Source organism: Cupressus sempervirens, chromosome 7 (assembly GCF_028749045.1).
Source record: "Cupressus sempervirens isolate cs-2001-9-10 chromosome 7, ASM2874904v1, whole genome shotgun sequence".
In the NCBI taxonomy this organism is placed as follows: domain Eukaryota; kingdom Viridiplantae; phylum Streptophyta; class Pinopsida; order Cupressales; family Cupressaceae; genus Cupressus; species Cupressus sempervirens.
The window spans coordinates 385,654,462-385,680,075 of record NC_143124.1 but is presented as its reverse complement, the minus strand read 5'-3'; positions in this window follow the sequence as shown (position 1 = coordinate 385,680,075).

The window sequence follows — 25,614 nt, the reverse complement described above, 5'->3', positions numbered from 1 at the left end:
ACAAATCACCATTCCTAGTTTATACACTATTCTTAAAGGAACAAATGATTAATTTTCAGTTTTTCCAAATTGTCTAGGGGTTAAATCCTTCTTTGCACACTCCCCATGATTTTTATGTAGCATTTAAATCAATCCCAATGGCTCTACAGAATCTCCTCTATGAGCTATATGTCCATAACTTTGATGCTCCAGATAATAGGGATTGGAATTTGCTATTGTATGTGGGGGATGTATAGTTCAAAGCGATCATGTCATGGATGTAGAATGAGATCAATTGAGAGGATCAGGCCACCCCTTATAGGGAAAAATAAATATTGGAACTACTGTACATTTTTCCTAAGGCACAAAATACTTGCATGATGTTCTTTGATTGGCTCTCTATTACTAATAATGCAAGTGGTGCTGCTAAGATTTACCCTATCTGAGAATAGACATTTTTAGATTGGGAACAACATTGTTCCAAAATTTCTCCTGACACCATAAGGGCTTCTACTCAAAGATGGGTCCAATTGTCACAAGATTTGAAAACAAGAGAATTGCACTCTCCTCAAAATTTGGAGATGGCTATTAGCAGGACGCCTGGGTATATGATGCTAGGCAGAAGTTGAAATAATTATTGGGTTCCTCTTCATTTCCAACTAACAATACTCCTGCATCCTATTCTTGGAAAACATGATTCTTTTGCTAATTATAATATGGCCATTGAAAATCATAAATGGGAAAGGTTAAAACAAAATTGCGGATACTTTAATGACAAGGCTAATGAATTAGGTGAAAATATTGCCAATGATCTTAGACTACGGATGAGAATAAAAACATTATAAATGCTAAAGGGACCAGCATCAGGTTGGTTGGGGGGAAAATGATTAAATGAAGAAATAGATGTCTTTTTTATTCTTTTTATGAACATTTGTTTATAACATGCTAAACTTTGTCATCCTTTAAGTATAATACTTTGTACTTTTTTGATGTATAAGTATGAACATATGGCATAAAAGTGATAATTGGAATTATGTCTCAAAAGGTTCATTCTATTGATAAAAATATTTCTTCATGAATGTTTGGCATGGGTAGATCTTCCTATAGCTGAAGAGATTACAAATATTGTTAATTGAATACTAATGCTTTTTCTTTATAAATTAATAAATATAAATAAATGTTTGTAGGAAATCTTGTGCGCATTGAATGATGACTGTAGGTATCCAAACCAAGTTAGAATCAGTGAAAATAGCTCAAGTGAAGGTTTAGCGCTATGGAATCACAAGTACTAAAGGAGGTGTGTTATGATGCCATTACAACTAGAAATTTAGTGGCATAGAAAGGGGACCTATTCCAATAGAATAATAAGAGACTTGATGAGGCAGCTACATGAGAGAGCAAGTTAAAGGGGTGATCAATTATTCAACGTGCATTCTTAATAAGAAACTGTTGCATGGTACCTGAATTCATGGAATCAATAAAGTCATGTAGCGAAGCAGATCTAGCATCCACTACACTTTGTATTTACGAGAACTTAAGGAGATACCTGATGTTTCTTATCATGTTTCATGTTTGCATGAATCTTGAGCTATAATGAACTATCCTTTATGAGGAAGTGGTAATTGTAGGAATTTTTTGTTTCCTTTCTTTTAAATAAGGCCTTGTTTTTAGCTAAAAGGTTAGGTAGTGAATGTAATGAATAGAGTTAGTAGAGAGTTATCAGTTATATTCTATTATTTTTCAAGAAAGTGTAATGTTGTTTACTGAATGAATACATGAGTTTATTGAGTTTCTACACTTCAGTCTAAGTTAATCTTTTCTTCACTCTTCCATGGGGGCCCATGTGGAAGGTGGAGTTTACTTTAACAATTAGGAGTTAGACTCAGTTGTCTAAGTTAAGTTTAGAACTGTTGTTCCTATAGCCACTGGAAATAGATCCAGTCACTATTCCTATAGAATTAGGTGCATAGATGTATGGTTAAGTAGTTATCTAAGTTTCCTTCCAATTATAAGATAGCTATCTTTATTTTTGATAAAATAGGTTTCCATAATAGTTATTTTATTCAAGGTAGTAGTGACTTTTAGTAGAGGCTAGAGCATATACTTTATAGACATCATCTCAATTTCATGCTCCTAAATTGATATTTAATGAAGACAAGCATAATCACTTTGGTAGTAAAGGATGTCCAATCCTTCGACTAAAAAGGTGTTATATTGGCTCAACAAAATGGATGAAAAGGGTGAGGATATCTGAATGGAGAAATAATATGGGGGACCAAATGATCTGGTATAGTATAATAGGGAGCCTAGGACCATGTTGCAAAGGAGTTACCAAAAATACCCCATACCAAGGATAGGAAAATGGAAGGAAAATATGGCAAGAAAGGATGCATGACAATGGAAGGATGGTGTGAAGGCTAGTGCATGGAGGAAGTGAATGTAGGTATATCTCCAAAGCATGTATGAAATTTTTTTTGTTGTACCTCTAGTCTTGATCACAAGAATAGGCCTAAAAGTGGAATTAATAAGGGATATGGGAGGGAGGGTATGAAATAGGGATAATGATATGAAGAGTATCGATGAAATGTGAGACATGAAATGGATGGGATAATCAAGACCAAGGAAATATGAAAGAAGGGGGGAAGTATGTAGGAGTATAGATGGAGGATGGACAAAATGAACATGACAAGGACTATGGGATGCAAGAGATGGATATACTATCAAGATCAATATATGAAAGAATGGGAGTATTTAGGATAATCTATGGATAATGCACAAGGGATATGTCAACCATATGGATGGATGGAAGGTAAAGGATAGTCAAGATCAAAGATGGACAAGGATGATGGAGGATAGATGGAAATATGGAAGATATGCAAGGTAGTATAGTATGGATGGATCTTGCTCCCATGTAGAGTGCAAGTGGAAGATGAAAAGTGAATGGATGGATATGTGGAAGTGGAAGACATAAGGGAGGACTCAAGAATCAAGATACATGGATGGTATCCCTTGATATTTCTTTTTCTTTTTCTTTTTTTTTTGTTCTTTCCAAGGAATTTTCACTATTTTCTCATAGATGTTCATAGGAAGGGGAAAATAAGGATAGAATGGATTGGGAAATGGAGGACCAAGGACTTATGAAAAAGTTTGGATTAAGGGGGTGGATTGATTTGGAGGAAGATAGGGTTGATGGGTGTTAGGTTGGAAGACTTTTGAGTGAGTAGATGAAGGAGGTGGAAAGATCATCACTAGCACACACCTTAAAGGGTGATGGAAGGGATGGAATTTTAGAGGATATGTAGGAGAAATTTTGAATTTGGGAATATAAGGACCCAAAATGGATGAAGGAGATGATGGATTTAGGATGGTGGATTTCAGTATATAAGGACCCAAAATGGATTTGGAAAATGGAAGTTTGGATGATCTATGAATGAGAAAAGCCTTTGGATTTGCAAAATTGTATGCCATTTTGAATCTTTCTTTGAGATTCATTGCTTCATTAATTAGCTTTGGAATCCACATAATGTTTGAATTTTTTATTTTTAACCATTGTGGCCTTTTGATTTTGTTTTGGATCATATTTTTCTTTTCTTGAACATGTCGTTTAGAGGGAACATGTTGATCCTTGGATTTTTTTAGATATTTGGCTTTATTCACTTTATCTTTGGGATCCAATGTGCTTCCATTGGCCATGGGATGGGTCTATAAAGATAAATGGTATGGAGAGATGATGGATGATGAATATGGGAAGGAATTCAATGATGTGTGCCTTTATTGATCTTTATTAGGAGTATGAGGGAATGAAATGGAATAATTGGATATGGTGGATGGAGGCTTGTATGGACCTAAAATGGATGGGAGGAATGGAGAGTTTGACTTTGGAACATAAGGACCTAAAATGGAGGGAAATGAGGAAGGAATGAGATTATGGATATAAGGTCCCAAAATGGAATTGGAATATGGATGATGAGAATACTTAGATTTGGATGAAGGAATTTTGGATTTGGAAGGAGTGGAAGGTATACCAACATCTTGAGACATTATTTTGTCAATGGGATATTTATTATTTTCAATACCATATGTGAGTCCATGTATAGGGGATTCATGAGTGGATTGGATAGGTGTGATAGGATCTTGTGGAGGATTAGTATCATGAGAGGAATTGTGAGGTATAATAGGATCATGAGATGGATTGGGATCATGAAATGCATATGAAGGGGTACTTTGATCTTGATGTAAAGGAGGATCATGTGGTGGAATGAAAGGAACGATGGAACATCTAGTAGGATAGGATCATACAATGGAGTGAATGGATTTGAATTATGAGGTGAAATATTTTGATCTTTATAGGGATGAGAGCTAGTGGGTTCTATAGAATTAACATCTTCAATGGGTGGATAATTTATGGATACTAACTCTTCAAATGGAATGGAATCTATAATGTACATGGTACATGGAATGTATTAATCTTGATTAGGAAGGGGATCATGAGGTGGACTAAGAGGGATAAACAGATCTTGAGAGATAAGGGAATCATGAGATGAACTTAGAGGGATAAATGGATCATGAGGTGGACTAAGAGGGATAAATGGATCTTGAGAGATAACAGAATCATAAGATGGACTAAGAGAGATAAATGGATCTTGAGGTATATGGTAATAATGGGATGGAGAAATGGTTGGATCTAGAGGAGAAGAGGAATATATAATGGTATTCTTTGGAGAAAGATCTTGAGATGGAATTGGGTGTACAAATTTTGGTGATTGGATCACTTTATTTTGAGTTTTGTACTTAGATAAGGTTTCAAGTGAGAGAAAGCTATTGCAAGGTGGGGATGATGTTAATTTGGTAGGATTAGGATTGTGTGGAGGGTGAGGTATGGGTAGAGGATTGGTATGATGGTTTTGGATTTTAAGCTAAAAATATGGGGAATTACATGGAGGATTTGGGTTGGATGGGACATGAGGGTTATGGTCTTATAAACATGGGGGAAGAGGACATATGTCTAAGAAGGTGGATTTTTCCTTTTGACACTCATTTTTAGGCTAAAGATATAGTTTTGGAGGTCAAAAATTTATTTGGCAAGGGCAATCTTGTTTATGTCACCACATGGGTCATCAGGTAGGATAAAGATATAAATTAGGAGTTCATCCATATATTTGGTAAGGGAATTTAAGTTTGGGGAATTATATGGGCTATGAATGGAACCATAGGTTGATGAATGATAATGAGGTGGATTTCCCTTGTCAAAGGTAGGGTAAGAATAAATGTGAGATGGATTAGAATTGGATATGAAGTTTTAAGGTTTAATTTGATACATAGGTTGAATGGGAGATATGAATCCATATTACCTTTGAAGATCTTCAACTGTTTGGTTAAGCCAATTCTTATCCATGGAGCTTAGATGAAGAGTGATGAAAGATTTGATGATGGATGAACATATGAACTACAAGATTAAACTCAAAAAATACACTCAAAAATACATTATACGATTAGTTTGAACCCATGAAGTGGGTCCCACTGGGCATGCCAAAATGTATACGTGAAAACCTACCTATTGGGAATACACTTAAACAAGTAAAACATTAGTTGTACGTGCATATCAAGATTCAAAAAATGAAATAAAACTAAGATACTTGAGTTTCAAAAAGCAATGCAATCAAGAATAGAGTCCCCATGCAACCGTAGAGTAGCTCAACAAGGGTACCCATAAGAGGCCTTGTTGGTGTGCTCAAGATTTGAAAATGTGGATGTGATCTCCCAAACACAACTATTATTGAATCCCAGTGATAATGATATGAAATAAATATGAATCTTATGCTATATGAGTGAAGGAATGCTTTCAAGAAATGGCTATGAGTAAGCCAATCTCAAGAGGATTCCAAAAAGATGTGAGATGAAAAATGGAATGCAAGAATGTAAGCTAAATTATCAATGCAAACAATGAAATCTAAATCAACTACCAAAGATTAGTACAATGCATAAAATCTCTAAGAGATCTAGACCTTTACTATCATGATAACAATGCAAAATGAAGGAGATCATTGATCTAATGCTATATTAACATGATAACAAATCATATGGAGGAGATATGAAAATTCTTGAGACAAGGGCTCTATTTATAGGTTTGAGAGAGGCCTTGGGGAGGTGGCAACTATGTGGCATCGACATAGGAGCCACATAGGAGACACATAAGCCATGCAAGGGTGGCAAAGGAATTTAATAAAGAAAGGGAGATAGTGGGATCAATTTAAAAGTGAAGGTAATGGGGGGCATGTCATAGTGGAGGAATAAAGAAATGAGGAGAGTGGAAGACATGTCAAAGTGGAGGAATAATGTCATAAATGTCATAACAAAACATTTAAAATATCATTCAAGTGGAGACATGTAAGAGATAAATGAATTAAAATTAATTTAAGGGTTAGATGGATAAAAGAGGAATAAATGATTTTATGAAATCATTTATTAATTTTGGTGGAGGATAGGTTAGGATTAAGATAAAATTAGATTAATCTTAATTGAGTTTAGGAAATTCTAAGCATGTGGAGGGATTTTAATAAAATGATTTTATTTTAAAGGGAAATATGAGGTCGCTATGGATTAAGTGAATTTAACACATTAGGGGGGAGTATTAAATTCAAAATACATTAGCAAAGTGAACTTATTTAATTAAGTAAAATTAATTAAATAAGTAGAATAATATGAAAAAATATAATGAATTAATTCATAATTAATTATAGAGTTAAGGGAGATATTAAATTCATTAATATAGTGTTTAGGACACTTTTAGGTGTCTACAACTTATTGGAGCTAAGGTTCATGATTTTATCACCATATTGGCTTTGTAGCTTGGACTTATTCCTATCAGAGAATTCTACTTCACTTTGCATAAAGTTAACAATTTTCACATCAAAGTCAAACACCTTCCAATTGGAATGGTTATCTAGAACTTCAAATCTTACAACTAGCATGATGTGGTTCTCTTTGTTTCCCTCAACATACTTTGGTACATCATAGTGAGCACCTATTGCTGCAATTCTATCATCTTATCTCTTCTAGGGACACTTTAGATATTGAATGCTTGGAAGCCCTCAAGCAGATCCCAAACTCTATGCTTCTATGATTTGAGCAGATTATTCTTTGTATGTTTAGGCTCCTTACTTTTTTAACAAGAAGCTCACTATCTCCAAAGAAATTTAAATATTTGATCCCCCTCTTTTGTGCAAGTTGAGGCCTTCAATCCATGCTTCATATTTTTCTATGTTGTTAGTACAACTGAATTGAAGCCTATAAGAGAAGTAAAATTTCTCCAAACTATAGGAGACAAGCATGACACTATCTCCTGAGCCATTCTTTTTTATTGAGCCATCAAAGAACATGCTCCACAATCCATCAATGTCCTCTTCTATTTTCATGAGATTAGGAATAGGAGCACCTTTCTCCAATATGTAATATATACCAAGGCCTGTCTCTTTAGCTTCTTATACTAGATCAAATTGAAAAAAGATGGCCTACTCATCTAAAAGATAATCATGCACCCTTGTTAGAAGAGTATCAAGTTCATGTGTTATGCACTTATCATCCATCTCATGAATTGTACAATTCATGTTTGCAAGGCTAGGTGTGTATGTCTCTATGTGATTAAGGGCCAAAGGTTCTTCCCTTATGGAAGCTTTTGTCCCATATCTTGTCCTAAAGAACATATATGACCAATCTTATGCAATATAACCACCTATCTTTGTAGTGAAGTCTTTGGAAAGATAGATGGAAAAATGTAGAGGAAGCTCAACTATTAATATGTCTTGAGTTACAGTACAACCAAGGCATGTATGCAATGTCATTTCCACAATTTTTAGGATTCCTAATATTGTAACAAAGCTTCCATCTAATTGAAGTACATCTCTAACCATTGGTTCATATTTAATAACAAGGAGTTGAGATACACATTTTCTCTAGAATCTATCCTAAAATTATGAACTATTTTGTCCCCTATAACCAAAGAGATATAAAAAGGAGGAGGCTTGTTTTTTCACTTTTGTCTCCTTTTGTTGGTTGCACTAAACTTGTTGCATCATCTAAGGTGGCTGACTAATTTGACACCTTTATACTCTTTAACTCTTTTTGTACTAGCTCCAATTATGGTGTCATAGTGAGAACATCCCACATAAGAATATTAACACTAGTCCTCTTCATCTAATATATTATGTTGAGAGGAGTGCCAACTACTTTGATAGGATCCTTGGGGACTATAGGAACTAATGACTAAATTTGAGAAGCCTAAGATTTAGTAGACCTCTTGTTGATTATGTTTTGCTTCTTTTGGGGAGAAACATTTTATTGTGCATTTATAATTGGAGTATGGGGGGCAACACCTAAAGTTGAAGCCTAGTTTGATGGATGAGATGTAGAATTCTCAATGGCTCTTCTTTTTCTTCAAGTATTATGAGTTATATCATCATAGTTATCATGGTTAGCATGATAATGTTCCTTTGGCTAATGGTTCATAGAAGAATAGTCACCTTACTATTGTAGGTGAGAACCATCAATGGGTTGACTGGCACTATATTGTTTTCCTACTACTTAATCCTATGTGATTAATGTCTAAGATGGTTCTATCTTATGGCATCAGAAATATACATATAAATAACTACAAGAAGGACAATGTTCTTGTTATTGCACAATATTATTTTGAGCAAATAATGTCCCTATTGTATTTGTGCTTGTATTTTTAGTAGAGGCATTTCCCATAGGTCTACTTTGGTTGTATGGAACATAACCTTGATCCTGATTTGGTGGCCTATTATATGTGCAATTTTGATAATGAGGTTGAAAGGGCTTGTTACCTTGAGCCTATTGCTTTACAAGGTCACCACCTTGTTTCTGATCTTTTGTACCACTAAGAAATTATGTTCCAACTTGTTTTTTAGATTGGTAACTTGATCTTGTAGCTTCTTTTCTAGATTAGAACCCCAATCTTACAACTTCTTATCCATATTTTGGATTAGGTCCTACATCATGTTCTTCAACTCTCCAAACTCTTTGGAGGATGTAGACACTATTGAGGTTATGGAAAGAGGTTGGCTTGTGGATGTGGTAGGAATAGGGGCTACTATAGGCTAATGAGTGGGCATGTTAGGAAAGAAAGGTATTGGAGGCCTTAAAGCTAACTTCCCTCCTTGAATCGAGGTATTTTCTGCTCTTATAGGAATTTTATATGCAGTTGGTAAGGTATCCCCTCCTATGTTTTATAAAGTAGTAGCAATATCACTATTGAAAGATCTTAGGTAGTACAAGAAAGCATTACCAGGGGAAGGTTTTACTGTAGTAGGTATTCTATCCCATGTCTTTTGGAATCTATAATTAAAATATGACATATATGCATGAGGTGCTCTCTTAATAGTAGTTATTTTTTCTAGGAGGGACAAATGGTCACTTTTATCTTTTAAATTTTTACAAATTCCCTCTCCTAACTCATCCCAATTGTGAATAGAATTATGAGGTAAACCTCTATACCATTTTAGGGCTTTCCCTTTTAGTGATGCAGCTAAAAGTCTAACAAAAACATCATCCTCTACAACACCATGTATATTACAGATATTGGAAACTTCTTGAATATGCTCAATAGGGGAAATAAAAGTTTAACTAGTAAAGTTAGGGATACTTTTTAAGTAGAAACTTGTATATAATGTCTTTGGGGTAAAATGAAAGGACTACCTCCATTGAAGGTAGCAAATACTTGATTTTTGGCCATGTGCAGTAATGGTCTATTCAAAAGAGAGGGTAGGTTTTTTAGCTATGGTTTATCAATGGGAGGAGTAGAAAGAGATCTAATATGTGTATGCATTACTTCAACACTCTGAACAAGTGAAAGAGAGAGCCTAGCTCTTCTTCTCCTAGTGCTTGAAAGAGAAAGTTGGGTAAATCAAAAATTACCTCTAGAAGATGCCCTTGTTTGAATTTGGGGTATTAATTGTTGAAACTATGGTTCAAGGACTAGAAATAGAGATGGAGTTTCCAAGTGCTTTGAATGAAAGCCTCTTGAAGGCTTGAAATGCTAAAAATAATACTATTTCCTTAGTATAAGTTTGAAGTTCCTTTATTGATACTAGCAAACCAATAGACTATAGAAGTGCTTCAATATTTGTCCCATCAGGCATGCCAAAAAATGTTGTCACAAAATTTTGCACCCTTGCCTAAAATTTGACATAAAGGAAACCTTGTGAAACATGCAAACAATCTCCAATTTGTGGGACTTAAACAATGAGATTGAGTCTCTGGAGAAGGTTGGTTTCCTTACTATCAGGACGCACCTAACTACTTCTTCGAAGGAAAATGGAGAAGGAAATGTATGAAGTCAAACTACCTAGTCTAATCTAGAGGGGTGATACACCAAATAGTACATTCAATCTTATCTCTGCCTACAATTGCATAATTCATCAATATAATCCCAAAGTACATAGATTCAATCTTTTCTTTAACTCAATAACCACATTAGATCAAAAATCAATAGAATGTTATAAGGAAGAAGCTTCAATATATATCATACAAAGGAAAAATACATACAACATACAATTTAAAGAATGGAAGTAACACATTAATAGGAGGCAAGAAGATATTGCATAATATATTAATGGAGGAAAGAGGTACAATAGAGTAGTATTGATGCAATGAGGGATGAAGAACTAGGGCCAATGACACACCTAGCTCTCCAAACCACCATGCAAGAGTTAACACAGTGGAAACCCACAAGAGAAGAGCAATTACTTATTGATTCATTAAATGGCCAACTTGCATGCCCAGCTATAAGGCCTTCTAGGTTACAACCAGATATAGAAATACAATTCTTAGATCCATGATCATACATAAGTTCACATTTCCAAGCACACATCCTCCTTGAATAAACCTCTAATTTCTCTCTAAGTCCCTCCTCCTCTCCTATAACTCAATCCTAGGCCTCCTTAAGTACTTGTGCAGCCAGAGGTTGGCCTATCACAAAATTAAACCTTACATTAAATGTATGCATAACCATAAGTCAACTCACAAGAAATATTAACTACCTATACCAAAATTAAATGTGAGCAAGATTAGCCCAAACTAGAACCAAACACTGACCACTCAACAAATGAAGACTTCACAAAAACATTGGCACTTGGCAACCACATGAGCTTTGCATCCAAAGAGTCACTTGGTAGCAAATACAAACTTGGCATCCTCCAATGCTCGACAACCACATAAAACTTAGTAACTAAAGGATCACTCAGAAACCAAAGGAATCACTCAACAACCAAAGGAATTACTCAGTAGCAACTAAGAACTTGATATCAACTAAACACTCAAAAATCATGGAAGCTTGGAAATGCAAGACATTTCAACTTGGCAGGAAGGAAAATTGAGATCATTTAGGATATCAGTGCAACTGAGGATATTCCTACATCAGACAACCATCATTGGAAGAAACGATTGTCCTAGATCATTGAGACATTACAACCTAAGCTAAATCTAAATTAGATTGAGAAATCCATGAAGCATCTTCAATGGGTCTTTTCTTCCACTTCACCAAATATTCATAGTAATCTTTTCCTCTTGTGTTCTTACCAACTCTCTAATCCAATATATGTTCAATTTCTCCAATCTACTTAGGATAATCTTCTAACACAATAACTACATCATCTAACTCATGTTACTTATATAAATCAACAACATTGAATATAATAGATATATCCATGTCATCAGGTAACTCAACTTCATAAGCATTTCCATTTTAAAACTTCTTGAAGCTCTTATAAGGTCCAAACTTCTTCATCTTCAGCTTATTGTATGTTCCAATAGGAAATATTCCTTTCTTCAAATGAACTATCACTTCATCACTAACTTTAAAAACATGATGTCTTCTAAACTTATGAGCATTCTCTTTATACTTTTGATTACTTTGTTCTATCCTCAACTTCACTTCCTTATGCAAAGATTCCTTAAAATCAGCAAATTCTTCTCCTGCAACACTTCTCTTTTCTTCACTAGCAACATTCCTCAAATTTGATAACTTCCTCTAGGCTACATTCTAGAAACAATCTCAAAACGTATTTTTCCTATACTCCTATTTATAGAATTATTATATGCAAACTTAGCTTGTGCTAACACAAGTACCCAATTACTTAGATTATCTCCCACTAAACATCTCAACAAATTACCCAAGCTTCTATTCACAACCTCTATTTTTCCATCTATTTGTGGATGGAATGTAGAACTAAACTTCAACTTAGTACCCATCTTCTTCCATAAAGTCTTCCTTTGTCAGAAATAATACTTCTTGGTAATCCATGCAATTTCACAATCTCTTTAAAGAAAAGTTTAACAAAATGCTTAACATCTGATGTCTTCTTACAAGGTATGAAATGATCCATCTTAGAAAATCTATCTAGAACAACAAATATAGAATCATACCCCTTCACTATCTTAGGCAATCCAAGAACAAAATCCATACTAATGTCACTCCAAGGTTTCCCAGGAACAACAATAGGTGCATACAAACTAGTATTCTAACTTACTCCTTTTGCAACTTGACAATCTCCATAACTCTTCACAAATTTCTAAACATCCTTATACATTTGTGGCCAATAATACTTCTCTTCCAGCAAACTCAATGTCTTATCCATTCTAAAATATCTAGCCAATCCACCACTATACTTTTCCTTGATCAAATTCAACCTCATAGAACTTAAAGGAATACGCAAATGAATTCCTTTAAACAAAAAACCTTCTTGAATGAAATAGTCATCATACTTACTTATGTAATCTATTAAATTTGGTGCTCTACACTCTCTCCATGCCTAAGATAAATTAGGGTTAGTACCATACAACTCTTTCATTTCATCAAAACCAAGAACTTCAACCTTCATCTTAGTCAATAAAGAATGTTTTCTACTCAATGCATTGACAACTCTATTAGTAACTCCACTCTTATGCTTGATCACAAATGTAAAACTTTGCAAATACTCAACCCACTTCATATGTCTATAATTCAATTTATGTTGACTTCCCAAGTATTGTAAATCTTTATGATTAGTATATAACAAAAACTCCTTAGGAATCAAATAATGTCTCCACTTCTTCAAGGCTTGAACAATAGCATAAAACTCTTGATCATACATAGAATACTTCCTTTTAGCATCATTCAACTTTTCATTAAAGAAAGCAAGAATTTTACCTTCTTGACTTAATACACCTCCTATAGCATTACCAATAGCATCACATTAAACTTGGAATACCTTATTGAAATTAGGCAAAGCTAATACAGGTAACTTAGCAACCTTTTGTTTCAAAGTCTCAAAACTCTTATCAGCTCCATGCATCTACTTGAATTCCTTTTTATCTCCTCGCTGTCTCAGTTATAGCATTACAAATAACACTAAAATTCTTTATAAACTTTCTATAAAAACTATCCAACCCATGAAATGATCTTACCTCTCCCACATTCTTAGGTGGAGGCCATTCCAAAATTTCTTTAACCTTCTCTGAATCCATTTTCAAACCATCAGCTGAAATAACAAATCCAAAATACATGATCTCTTCTTGCATAAAACAACACTTCTTCAAATTAATCATCAACTTGTTCTCTTTCAGCTCGATAATACTTGTCTAACATGCTGAACATTTTCTCCCTTAGTCTTACTAAATATCAAAATGTTGTCCAAATAAACAATCACAAACTTACCTAAGAATCTTTTTAGAACTTCATTCATTAACCTCATGAAAGTACTAGGTGCATTAGTCAAACCAAAAGCCATAACCAACCATTCATACAAACCATCTTTTATCTTGAAAGTAGTCTTCCATTCATTACCTTCTTTGTTTCTGATCTAATGATAGCCACTCTTTAAATCATCTTGGTAAATACTTTGCTCCACTCAAACAATCCATTATGTCATCCATCCTTAGCATAGGAAACTTGTATTTCACTATGATCTTGTTAATAGCTCTAGAATCAGTACACATTGTTCATTATCCATTCTTTTTAGGTGATAATATAGTAGGTATAGCACATGGACTCAAACTTTCTCTCATCAAACCATTCTCCAACAACTCATAAACTTGTCTATTAAGTTCTTAATTCTCTGTAGGTGTCAATCTATATGGTGCTTTTCTCAAGGAACTAGCTCTAGGAATCAGATCCATACAATGACTTATACTTCTCATTGGAGGTAAACCATCAGGAATATCCTCTAAAAAAATTTCTTTATACTCATTCAAAAATTCTACAATTTCTTCTAGTACTCGTTCAATACTATCATCTATTACTTGATCCTTACTATCAAAACTTGGTCATCTAGGAATTGTAGGAAAACAAACTTGCTTCCTTTTCATTTCCTTTTCAAAATTTTTCCCATTAACCATGCAAAATTTTAATGTAGTACAATTAACCTCATCTTAACTTTCAATTAAAGGCAACAATATTTTTTTCTTCCCATTCATCCAAAGAATGTATTGATTCAATCTTCTATCATGTATAACATATCTATCATATTTCCAAGGTCTACCCAATAGAATATGAAAACAATCCATAGGCATGTTATCACACAAAACTTCATCAAAGTAATATCCAATCTTGAATTTCACAAGGCATTGTTCACTTACCAATATCTTATGCTCATCTTTGATCCATGAAACATGATAGGGTTTAGGATGCTTTAGCCTCTATAACTGCAACTTTATGACCAGCTCTTCTAATGCCAAATTTTTAGAACCTCCACTGTTAATGATTACCTTGCAACATTTTCCAACCATCTTAAATCTAGTTTTGAAAAGACTTCTCCTAAGGATAGGTTCCTCATCATTTCCCTTATTACATAAGGTTCTTCTTACCATTAGATCTTCTTGAGCCTCAAGTCCACCTAGTAAACCCTCAGTGTCTCCTTGAATCACAACATTTCTATTACCTTTCCCACTTTGAAAAGATCTACATTCAAAACATCTATGCCCTTCTTCATCACATTTGAAACAATTACCATGAAAACTACCTCTAGAATATGAATTACCTCTTCCTCGGTATGAACTAGTATCTCCTTAGTAAGAATTACCACTTTTCCATTCAGTCTCATTTTGTCATCACTCTTCCATTCATATTTTCCATTATCTTGCACATAATTTTTAGATCTACCACCTTCTCCATAGGATCTACCTCTGCCTCTTTGAAATCTAATACCTTTACCTCTTTGTCTTTGTTCATGCTTCTTTGTCAAGATCTCTTTATCTTTCAATACATATTGATATGCTTCTTCTACACTTTCCAACTTTAAAAAATTTATTTCATCTTAAACTCCATATCTCAATCCATTTATGTACCTTGTAATTTTCTCAACATCATCATCCACATGTGTAGATCTGATGTCCTACCTATAGAATTCCTCAGTATATTCTTTCACATTCATGTCTCTTTGCCTTAAAATTTGCAACTTTCTCAATAGGTTAACTTGGTAATCAGAAAGGAGGAATTTTTTTTTCACTTTTTTCACCATCTTCACCCAGGTTCTGATCTTTCCCTTTCCTCTCCTTTATCTATAAGTTTGCAAATACTCCCACCATAGTGAGGCATATCCTTTCAACCTAGTAACTACAATCTTCACATTACTATTATTAGGAGTGTTTTCATACTAAAATAACTTCTCCATTTTAGAGATCCAATCTAACACAACATTGGCATCCAATTTTCCATCATAAGGAACTACTTCTACAATAGGCTTTGAATTTTCCCTAGACAATACTCTCAACAACCTTACTTCATCTTGGTCTTCTTTAGCTTCTAGATTAGGGTTTGGTGCTACTATTTCATCATCACTTACATCATCAATATGTGCTCCTCTCCTTTGGGATGTCTTTGCAACATCTAATTTGGCTATCCCACAATAAAATTCACTCATGGTTCCACACAATCCAATCTTCATAAGGATGAAACTCAAGCTCTAATACCACTTGGTGCAAGGAGGGGTGAAAAACTAGAGCCAACGACACACCCAACTCTTCAAACCACCATGCAAGAGTTAACACAACAAAAACACACAAGAGAAGAGTTAACATTTATTGATTCATCAAATGATCAATTTGCATGCCTAGCTATAAGGCCTTCAAGGTTATGGTTAGATATAAAAATAGCAATCTTAGATACATGATCATACATAAGATTTTATTTCCAAGTACATATCCTCCTTCAATAAACCTCTAAGTTCTCTCTAAGTTCCTACTCCTCTCCTATAATTCAATCTTAGGCCTCCATAAGTGATTGTGCAGCCATAGGTTGGCCAATCACAAAACTAAACCTTATATTAAATGTATGCACAACCATAAGTTAGCTCACAAAAAATATAAACTACCTATACCAAAATAAAATGTAAGCAAGATTGGCCCAAACTGGAACTAGACACAGACCACTCACTAGTAAATTTGGACCCAATTTTTGACCTATTGTGGTCAAATTTCAACCAAGGTTTGTTGCTATTTTTCTCATCAAAATTTTGACTAAATTGTAGGTTGGTCAAAATTTTGATGAATACATTTGTCAAAATATTTTTGTTTCTGGTGATCTTAGTAGAAACAAAAATATTTTGACGAATGTATTCATTAAAAATTTGACCAACCTGTAATTTGGTCAAAATTTTGACAAGAAAAATAGCGACGAGCCTTTGTCAAAATTTGACCAAAATTGATTGAAAATTGGGTCCAAATTTTCTAGTGACTTGACAAATGAAAACTTCACAAAAACACAAGCACTCAACAACTACATGAGCTTGGCATCTGAAGAGTTACTTATCAACAAACTACAAATTCAACATCCTCTAATGCTCAGTAACCAAAGGATCACTCGACAACCAAAGGAATCACTTGGTAACAAATAAGAACTTGGTATCAACTAAATTCTTGGCAATCACAAAAGCTCAGCACTGCAAGACATTGTCACTTGGAATAAAGGAAAACTGAGAATATTTAGGATATCAATGCAACCCAAGATGCTCCTACATCAAGTATATTCACTTAGAGGAAAAGGAAATTATAGTAGCAGAGTATGCAGTATAGCTGATACAAAATTAGAGAAGCAACCAACCCTTTGAAAGAGTTACAAAATTTTCCTTTATAGCTTAGGCATAACTGAGAAGACTTTAACTAAAACCCTTAAACTCAACCACTATCTTCAAATTATAGAGAACAATAAATATAAATTTTAAAAAGATTTTATCAAATGCACATACCCATTTAGAAAACATAATTTTTATGTACAAATATAAGCCCTAAAGAGACAGAAATAGTGGCAATAACTGCTTTGACCAGTAGATGGATGACCATGGCAATGATAGAATGAAATTTTCATTTATCAGGTGTCAAGAACACCAAAAAGGTTGTTGTAGATGATCAAAGGATTTTTTTTCCTTCAATAAGCCAATTGATGATAGAGTTTACAATATTGCTAGGTCAGCTATGTCATTGGGTTAAGTAAATTCAACAATAACCTCACTATGTGGCCCTATATCTTTGCAACATCCTACCAGATCATCTCCTAGTATTGGAAATTCTCCCACTTGGATAGCTTGGAAAAATGGTACAATCTCATTCATGCCGAATTCATCACGAAAAACTACAAGTTGTAGATCTTTATTTACTTTCATGAAGAATGAATGACAATCTTATAATCATTCATTATATCTCCATGGTCAATCTTAGGCTTAAAATCCCTCTTGTAAAATTCTTCCACTTAAGATCCTTGGGACACATGGCCACATTTTGAGTGTCTTAAAATTTTGAGGAAATATTCCTTTAGATCCATTGAGATCTTCTAGGATGTTGACACCTATCCACCACACGATGTCATCACTAGACCCACAATATATCTTTTATTTCCCTACAAGAACATAAGCATCATTAGATCAAGAACGATCTTATAGTGGAGATTCTATTTTGGGGCCTTAGTATACTTTTTTCTTTTGATGCTCCATAAACTCTTGAAATGCCAATGCATGGTCACCACTACGTCACTACAACAAGATCCCACAGAAAATAGAATTGGGGAAAACATATGACAAATGCATGATTTAATTTAAAAATAAAGGGGAGCGAGGCAACAATTAAAGTGAATAAAGCTAGTAAGGGGAGAACCAACTTATGTTGTGCATGGGTAACTCAACCCTCAAAAAATGTAATACAAAATTATAACATGAAGGGGAGAATTAGGGTTCTACTAGGTTTTGGCCATTTTAACACATTGTACAAACCTTGGCACCATGAACATGTATCTCTGATTGGATTTAGTGATGGTGACATTGGAACAAAAAGGAGGGGGAAAAAATGACTAATAGGTACCTTAATTGAAAAAAAGCTTCAATAAATATTTATCAATCCTTGCATACTAGACTCTAGGGGCTTTTTGTAATCCATATTAATCTTTCCCCAATTGGTAAACCATGTCCTTCTGGTTGTCAAGATTAAATCCATGGAGTTTCTCAACTTGTACTTCTTCTTTAAGATCTTCATTTTGGAATTCCCATTTAACATCAATTTGATATACTTTAAATTTTGTATATAAATTATATGCAAGGAATAATCTAACAACTTTAATTATATCATCATGGAAAAATGTCTCATCAAAATCTATACCTTCCATCTATGGACATCCTTTGAAAACTAATATTTCTTTGTTTTTTACCACTTCACCATTCTTATTTGGTTTATTTCAAAAACCCATTTAGTTCCAATTGTTGGAATTCTTTATAATAATTGAGAGGGGGTGAATCAATTATCCAAGGTCCAAATGTACAAATAAAATTTTTCAATTCTTAGTAGATCCATATCCATAAAACCTTATTATGCATGCATCCATTAGATCATACAATACATAAAATTTGTAGGTTAATTTCCTAGGTTAAAACACTGTGAAAATGTAAACCTGAAACAACATAAGAACATTTGCACAATTTAACACAAGCATCTTTCGTGGAAACCCAATTTGGGAAAAAAACACTAGTAACATACTACTAATTCTCATTCTTCTGAAGTGATGCCTTGTGAAAGGCCAAATTTGTTAAAGGTTGCAATAAACACTATTAAATGTGACTTGGTGGAAGGATTTCAATCACCTTGCTAGGAGTGAGCCTTGTTAATAGAGGACTTTAGAACATTCCATTAGAATTTCACTCAGTTAAAGGATTTACAAATGACTACTAGGTCAACCTTAATCCAAAGGATTTACCCTAGATTGATACAATGATTAGAAATTAATAGTAAGGCTTGATTTAATAACAAATTACAACTCACTTGTAGATTATGTATATGTATTTTAGTCCTCCATTCTACTTGGCTTTCACACACTTTAGCTTTGATAGTTAGTTCACCCTTCAAGAATTCATACTCTTAATACTTCTTGGTTCGCATGCCAATTGAAGTCATTTATCTCTAGTCACTAAATGAAGCCATACCCTAGACTCATTGTCTTCCTTAGGTTCTTGCACATGAAAACCTTTGCTTTTGGCCTACTACCACTCTAAATAGAGAATTATGATCTTTTTTTTCTTAACCTTAATCACCCATTCTAGGGTTAGGTAGGATACAATGAATCTACCACTTTTCCATTTGGTTCCTCTAGAAACTTCTACAATCTTCCTTGGATTTTGTGCCACCATCTCATCATAGTTATCTTCCACACTCTCCACATAATTCAAGAAAGCAAAATAGTTAGCGCATATTCATCAAATATTTAATTTAACATATTTACTGGCACTTGGAATCAATATGCTATCACTCAATATCTATACTATTCTTTCACTCGACCAACACTAAAGCTTATTGATGCTTAGAACCAAATAAATTTTACTCAAATTATACTAACAATCACTTGGCTTGCACTATTTTTCATCTTTGTTTGACATCTCTTGATTTTCGCTTGGCTTCCACTGATTTTTGCTTGGCTTGTAGTGAGTTCTTGACAAGGCTTGACAGACACTTTTCTTACTTGATATTCTTCCACTCTTAACTTGAGTAATCTTTCATTTCACACTTTAAGTAGATAAGCAATACACTATAGTATTAATGTCTTACTTTATCTTAGTGTTTCTTTTACATACCAAATAACTCAACCTTTCTCTAGATGCTATTGTTGTCTCCTAGTTCTAATTCCTCTTCATCAATCAACTAAATGATAGCTTTTAGACCAAAAAGAAATTGTCTCACTAGCAAGTACCACATTTGAGATTATTGACAAAATAATGATTGTTCCATTATAGGTTCTTCACTTCAAAATAATCTTATATCAATAATCTCCCTCTTTAGCATTGATGGCAAATGAATCCCAACAACAATATTAAAAAGATAATAAATCTTTGAAATTTCTCCCTCTATCAAGGTAATATATGTCCTTCCTTTATGTAGGGTAATGTTAGATTTATCAAATTCCTATACTGTATCTTCTCCCTCTGACTTATATCTCCCTCTTTATGATATTTAGGTATCTATCTCTCTCTAATCTTTCTTATATCTCGCTCATTAATTTATCCCTCTTACTAAGTATATGTATTATTGAAATTAAGGTCAATTTTTCTATTAGTGATTTACACTTAGTCAATAGACAATTGCTACCAAGTTTCTCAATTTCTATTGAGTTTTAGAACCTATGTAAAGTTCATGCCAAGTGTAGTAGTGTCTACCAACTTAATTAGTGCAAGTTATGAAAACTCTAATTTTAACTGAGCTCCATAGTGTCAACTAAATTACATAGTGTTAACCAAGTTATTTAGTGTTAACCATGTTCTTCAAGTGTCTACCAAGCTCATAGTCTTAGTGATGTGTAAGCCATGAAGTGTCAACTGAGTGATTAAATATATGTTGAGTTTTGCACTATTCACCAAGTCACACAATGCTGACCAAGTTCAAGCCATTTAGAAGTGATCAGTATAAACTAAGCCTCTTGTCAACTAAGTGCCAGATGATGCCAAGTGTTGATAGTGGTTGTTGAGTATCACAACATCACCAAGTTTATCTTCAGAATCCAAGTTACAATAGTTGGGCCAACTTTGTGTATTTTGGTGAAACTTATATTGTAGCCAACTTTAGTAAGTTATGATTCATATTGGTATGTATGTAATGTATTGAATCATATCCAAGTATGTACGTGAAGAGTATATGATGAGTAGAAGTGTGAATTAAGAAGGATACAAGTAGTATAAGGGACAAAAAATATTTATCTATCACAACAAGGTGATCATTACAATTTAAGGAATCTCAACCAACAAATTAGAGTTGTAGATTAGAGATCGGCCATTGGTTCATCCTAATAGGTGTATTAGTTAAATCCTTTAAGAAGTTAGAATTAATAGTCTTATGTAAATCTCCTAACCAAGTGCATACTTCATTGTATGTTTTGTAAATCATTTCATAAGGCGGACCTCATAGTCCTTAGTTCTCCTAATAGGGTAGACCATTAGAAGTGATAAATTGTAAGGCTTAATACAGGCTAATTTTATACTACAGTACTAAAGCTTGTGGTTATCATCCCCACCCTAGTTTTACTTTCTATTTGGAAGGTTTATGGGTCACCATATCTTGTGTCATATTTCTATGAAGATTTAGTTTCTTTCATGCATACAATTAGATTAAAATATTATATGAAGGATTAAAAGGTAAAATAAGATAAAGTTTTATTGGTTCTAGTTTCACCTCTCCCCTCTTAGTAACCTTTCCTACCTCATATTTCAAAAAATTAGTATTAGAGCATTGTGGTTATCATAGACAAAGTTTAATAGCTTGAGAAAAGATCAAAGACAATGTAGGTATACAAGATAGATAAGACTATTGATAGTGAAAAATTGGATCTTGAGTTGGCTATTGGGTAGTTGAAAAAAAAGAAGAAGGAGAAAATCTCTCAATTATTGAAGGAAAGATCTTGCAGTACAAATGAATCACAATATCTACACTAAAGAAATAATTGAAGATATATACCCTAAAATAAATTTAGAGGAAGCTATTGAAGCAATCAAATAGCTATTAGAAAAGAATTCCAATCTTGAAGAAGAAGATAGAAAGCTGAAAAGAAAACAAGAAATCTAGTCAGTGAGATTATGTGAAGTCATGGAAGAAAAAGACAAAGCCAAATAAGAGATAGAATAAAAGAAAAATGAAATTCAACATCTATCCCTTTAGCAAGTAGACTTCATTGATTAGCTCACTAATGCAAATAAAGAACTGATGAATCTAAGATCATAAAATGAAAGACTATAGAATGATCTATACACTGAAAAGAAAACCAATGAAAGGATGATGAAATCTCAAGAAATCTTGAATCAATTGAATGAATAAAGTTAGTATAGACACAAAGGAAAATATGGAATAGGATACATGGAAGAAGGTGAATCATCCAAGCAAGGAGCTCAAAAGAATCAAAGGACTACTTGTAATCATTGTGGTAAGATAGGTCATACATTAAAAAAATGTTGGAGTAATGGTAAAGAAAAATTCAATGGAAAATTCTACAACTACAATAAGCATGGACATAGAGAAATTGAATGCAAGGAAAATGCTATAGTTGTAATAAACAAGGACAAAAATCTTTTGAATCCCAATATTTGGATGGGACTACAACACATGGTGTAGATGCCACTACTGTGGTGAATTTGGGCATATTAGAGAAAATTGTGTGAAACATAACATGAGGAAAAGAGATACCACTACAAGATGTTTCATTTGTATAGAACTTGGACATCTTGCCAAGAATTGTATGAACATAGGAAGAATTAAACATGAAAAGAAAGCCAAGGCTGACAATATCAAAAAGTATATGAAGTAGCAATGGATACCAAAATCTCTTGAGAATGCAAGCCCAAGTCATAAAGTAGATGTTACTTAAGAGTTGGGTGACTAAAGCCCTTCAACTTGAATCCGTATGGGAATAATTGGAATTGAGATTCTGAAGTAGACATCCCTCATTAGTTTTGGCTCGCAAAAAAAAGAACATATTCATATCATCATTCAAGATGCACAAGGATCACCGAATGGGTGAGGAAATTCAAGACCTTACCAAGCTAGGTTGGGTCACAAGATCAACTATATTTCCTTCTTCCTTTTTGCCTTCTTTAACATCATTTTTACCCTGAAAGGGCTCCTTTTCTCCTGGCTTCATAGTAGTTAATCCATAGATTAATTTTCACATTTGATTGGATTTCTTGACAACATCTTCAATGTCATTTTGGAGAATGATGAAGGCTCTATACTTTGGTGTGAACCTTCCTCCATATTTCTTGTTTGCCTTAGCAATCTTCCCTTTTGTCAGTTATGGCATTACTTGGGCCAAAGTAGTTTCCCTTGTTTTCCTTTCTAAATTACAAAAATAATGGCATTTTTGCTCAAGTAAATCATATAATTACTTGGGTACTGAGTTAGCAAATTCTAATGGCATAGTCTTAAATTTAGACATTATTGCATATAGGGCTTCTTCTACTAACATTTTCTCCTCTTTTCCCAAATCATCAAAATTTACATTTCTAAGGCTAGATAAATTTGCATTATTTCTGACATTTTCACACAAATTTTCAAGGTTAGAAAGTGGTGTATGACTTACCACTTGAATTGTCTTTGATCATGTAATTCAGTTCTCTCTTCATCTGAGTCAAGTTGTGTGATATATTTCCTTCTCTGCTTATTTTTCACTTGGCCTCCTATTTTTGTCTACTTGGTTTTCTCCTTGGCCTTTTGTGTGGTAGCTCATGTGCTTTCTCTAGTGGAAGGTGTTGTTGGCTTTGTTGGGATTGGTTTAGCAACATTTTTTGATTTAGCCATAGGTTGTTCCTTGGCCTTTCTTTCCTTTGGCTCAGCATGTGTTGGTGCTTCCTTGACTTCTTTTTCCTCAGTACCCTTTTTTTCCTCTTCTTCTTTATCCTCACCCATGCCTTGGGTTAATGCAAGAGGTTCTTGGGTTTTTTCTTGTTCTTCCTCTTCAACACCTTCATCAAATTTAACCTTAAGTTTCTTCACAAATTTTTTGTTCTTCTTTAGTATAGAGGTTTTCTTCAATTCCATTTCTATATTTGACTTCATTATATCATAGTTTCCAAAGGTTTTTGCCTTTTTATCAACTTCCTTTGCTAGAAGTTTAGTGATGGCTAGTGAGGCTTCATCAACATTGATCTCATAACCTAAGGGTCTTAGCCATCTTACACTAGGTGTGGTAGCTTATACGTATGTGTAATCAATGTATACAAGAAAATATATATTAATGTAATATTGTTCAACCAAAGAAACATGTATCCTCATCCTTTGCTTCATAGACTTCTTAAAGTCTTCAAAGTAACTTGTCATGATAGTTACAAAATTTTCTACCATCTACTCAATGTACTCATTTATCTGAATAGCAATTGACATGTTTGTCTTCCATCCTACGGTGCCAAAAGATGTGAATGTATTCTGTACATAGAAAAATATGTAAACTAGAATTGATCCAAATTTGCACTGTGCACTCTTAGTCTTCCTTATTGCTCCCAAGTTTTCCATTAATTGCTATAGTTGAAGCTCTACTAGATCATAAGTGTTGGAGTTATTTCTTGTATGGAACATATCAAGTCAATTTAAACTTGATACCTAGAAAAAAATCCAAGGACAAGCGTAATGACTAGCTAAATCCTATACTCAACAAGGTTAAAACTTAGTTCTAGGCCAAACATTAATAGAGTCACTAGGACTCACTTCACTTTTGGCTCTGCAAGGCCAAGGCAAGAAAACCTAAGGAATTAATCTGATTAACTTAATACTTTCTCTTTTACGACTATTCCTCTTAGTAGAAATGCTATATATTTTTCTGTAATTTTCTAATAAACCTTCTGAAAATAGTAGCTAACTATAACTAGAAAAGTAAATGCAAATAAGTGGTGACCAACACTTAAATTTCTTGGTACATTAGAAAGTAAATTGATTTATTGTTATGAATGTTCTACAATAAAATGAATCATTAGTGTAACCTTGAATTTTGGACTAGACAAGTGCCTTATCCAATGGGATATAAAGTCAAATATTAGTAGATTTGGACCTTTCTAATCAACTTTTGATTAAAAGTGTCAACATTAAACTCTAAGTTTCATTCTGATTCTCAGCCTTTTCACAAACCCTAAACCTTATCAATTACAGAAAGAAATTACCCAATTCTTTAAATTAGCAACAATCAATAAAAGATAAAAAAAATTGAATTGCATTAAACTGAAGGAAAACTTGTTCATTCAATCCCAAGGCTATAGATATATTAAAAAGAGAAAAATCCTCAAAGATAATGATAATTAAGGATAAATCATTCTCATTTAAATCTTAATACTAATAATAAAAATTATCATATGAAACAGAGACAAAGCCTTTAGTCCCAAATGTTCACTTTTTGTATTCAAGTATGCATACAAATGAACTCATCCAAATGATTACAAAACAAATGGATGGATTACAAAATAATACATGACATATGTGAAAAATTATACAAACAATTGACCTCTACTTCTCATATTATAAATCCATATATAGGATTGCAACAAGCTACAGATGAGAGGAGTACACATGTCAAAAATTTAATGGATACACAAAATTTATGGAAGATGGGAACAATAAATGCACATAACATTCTTCCAAAATAAT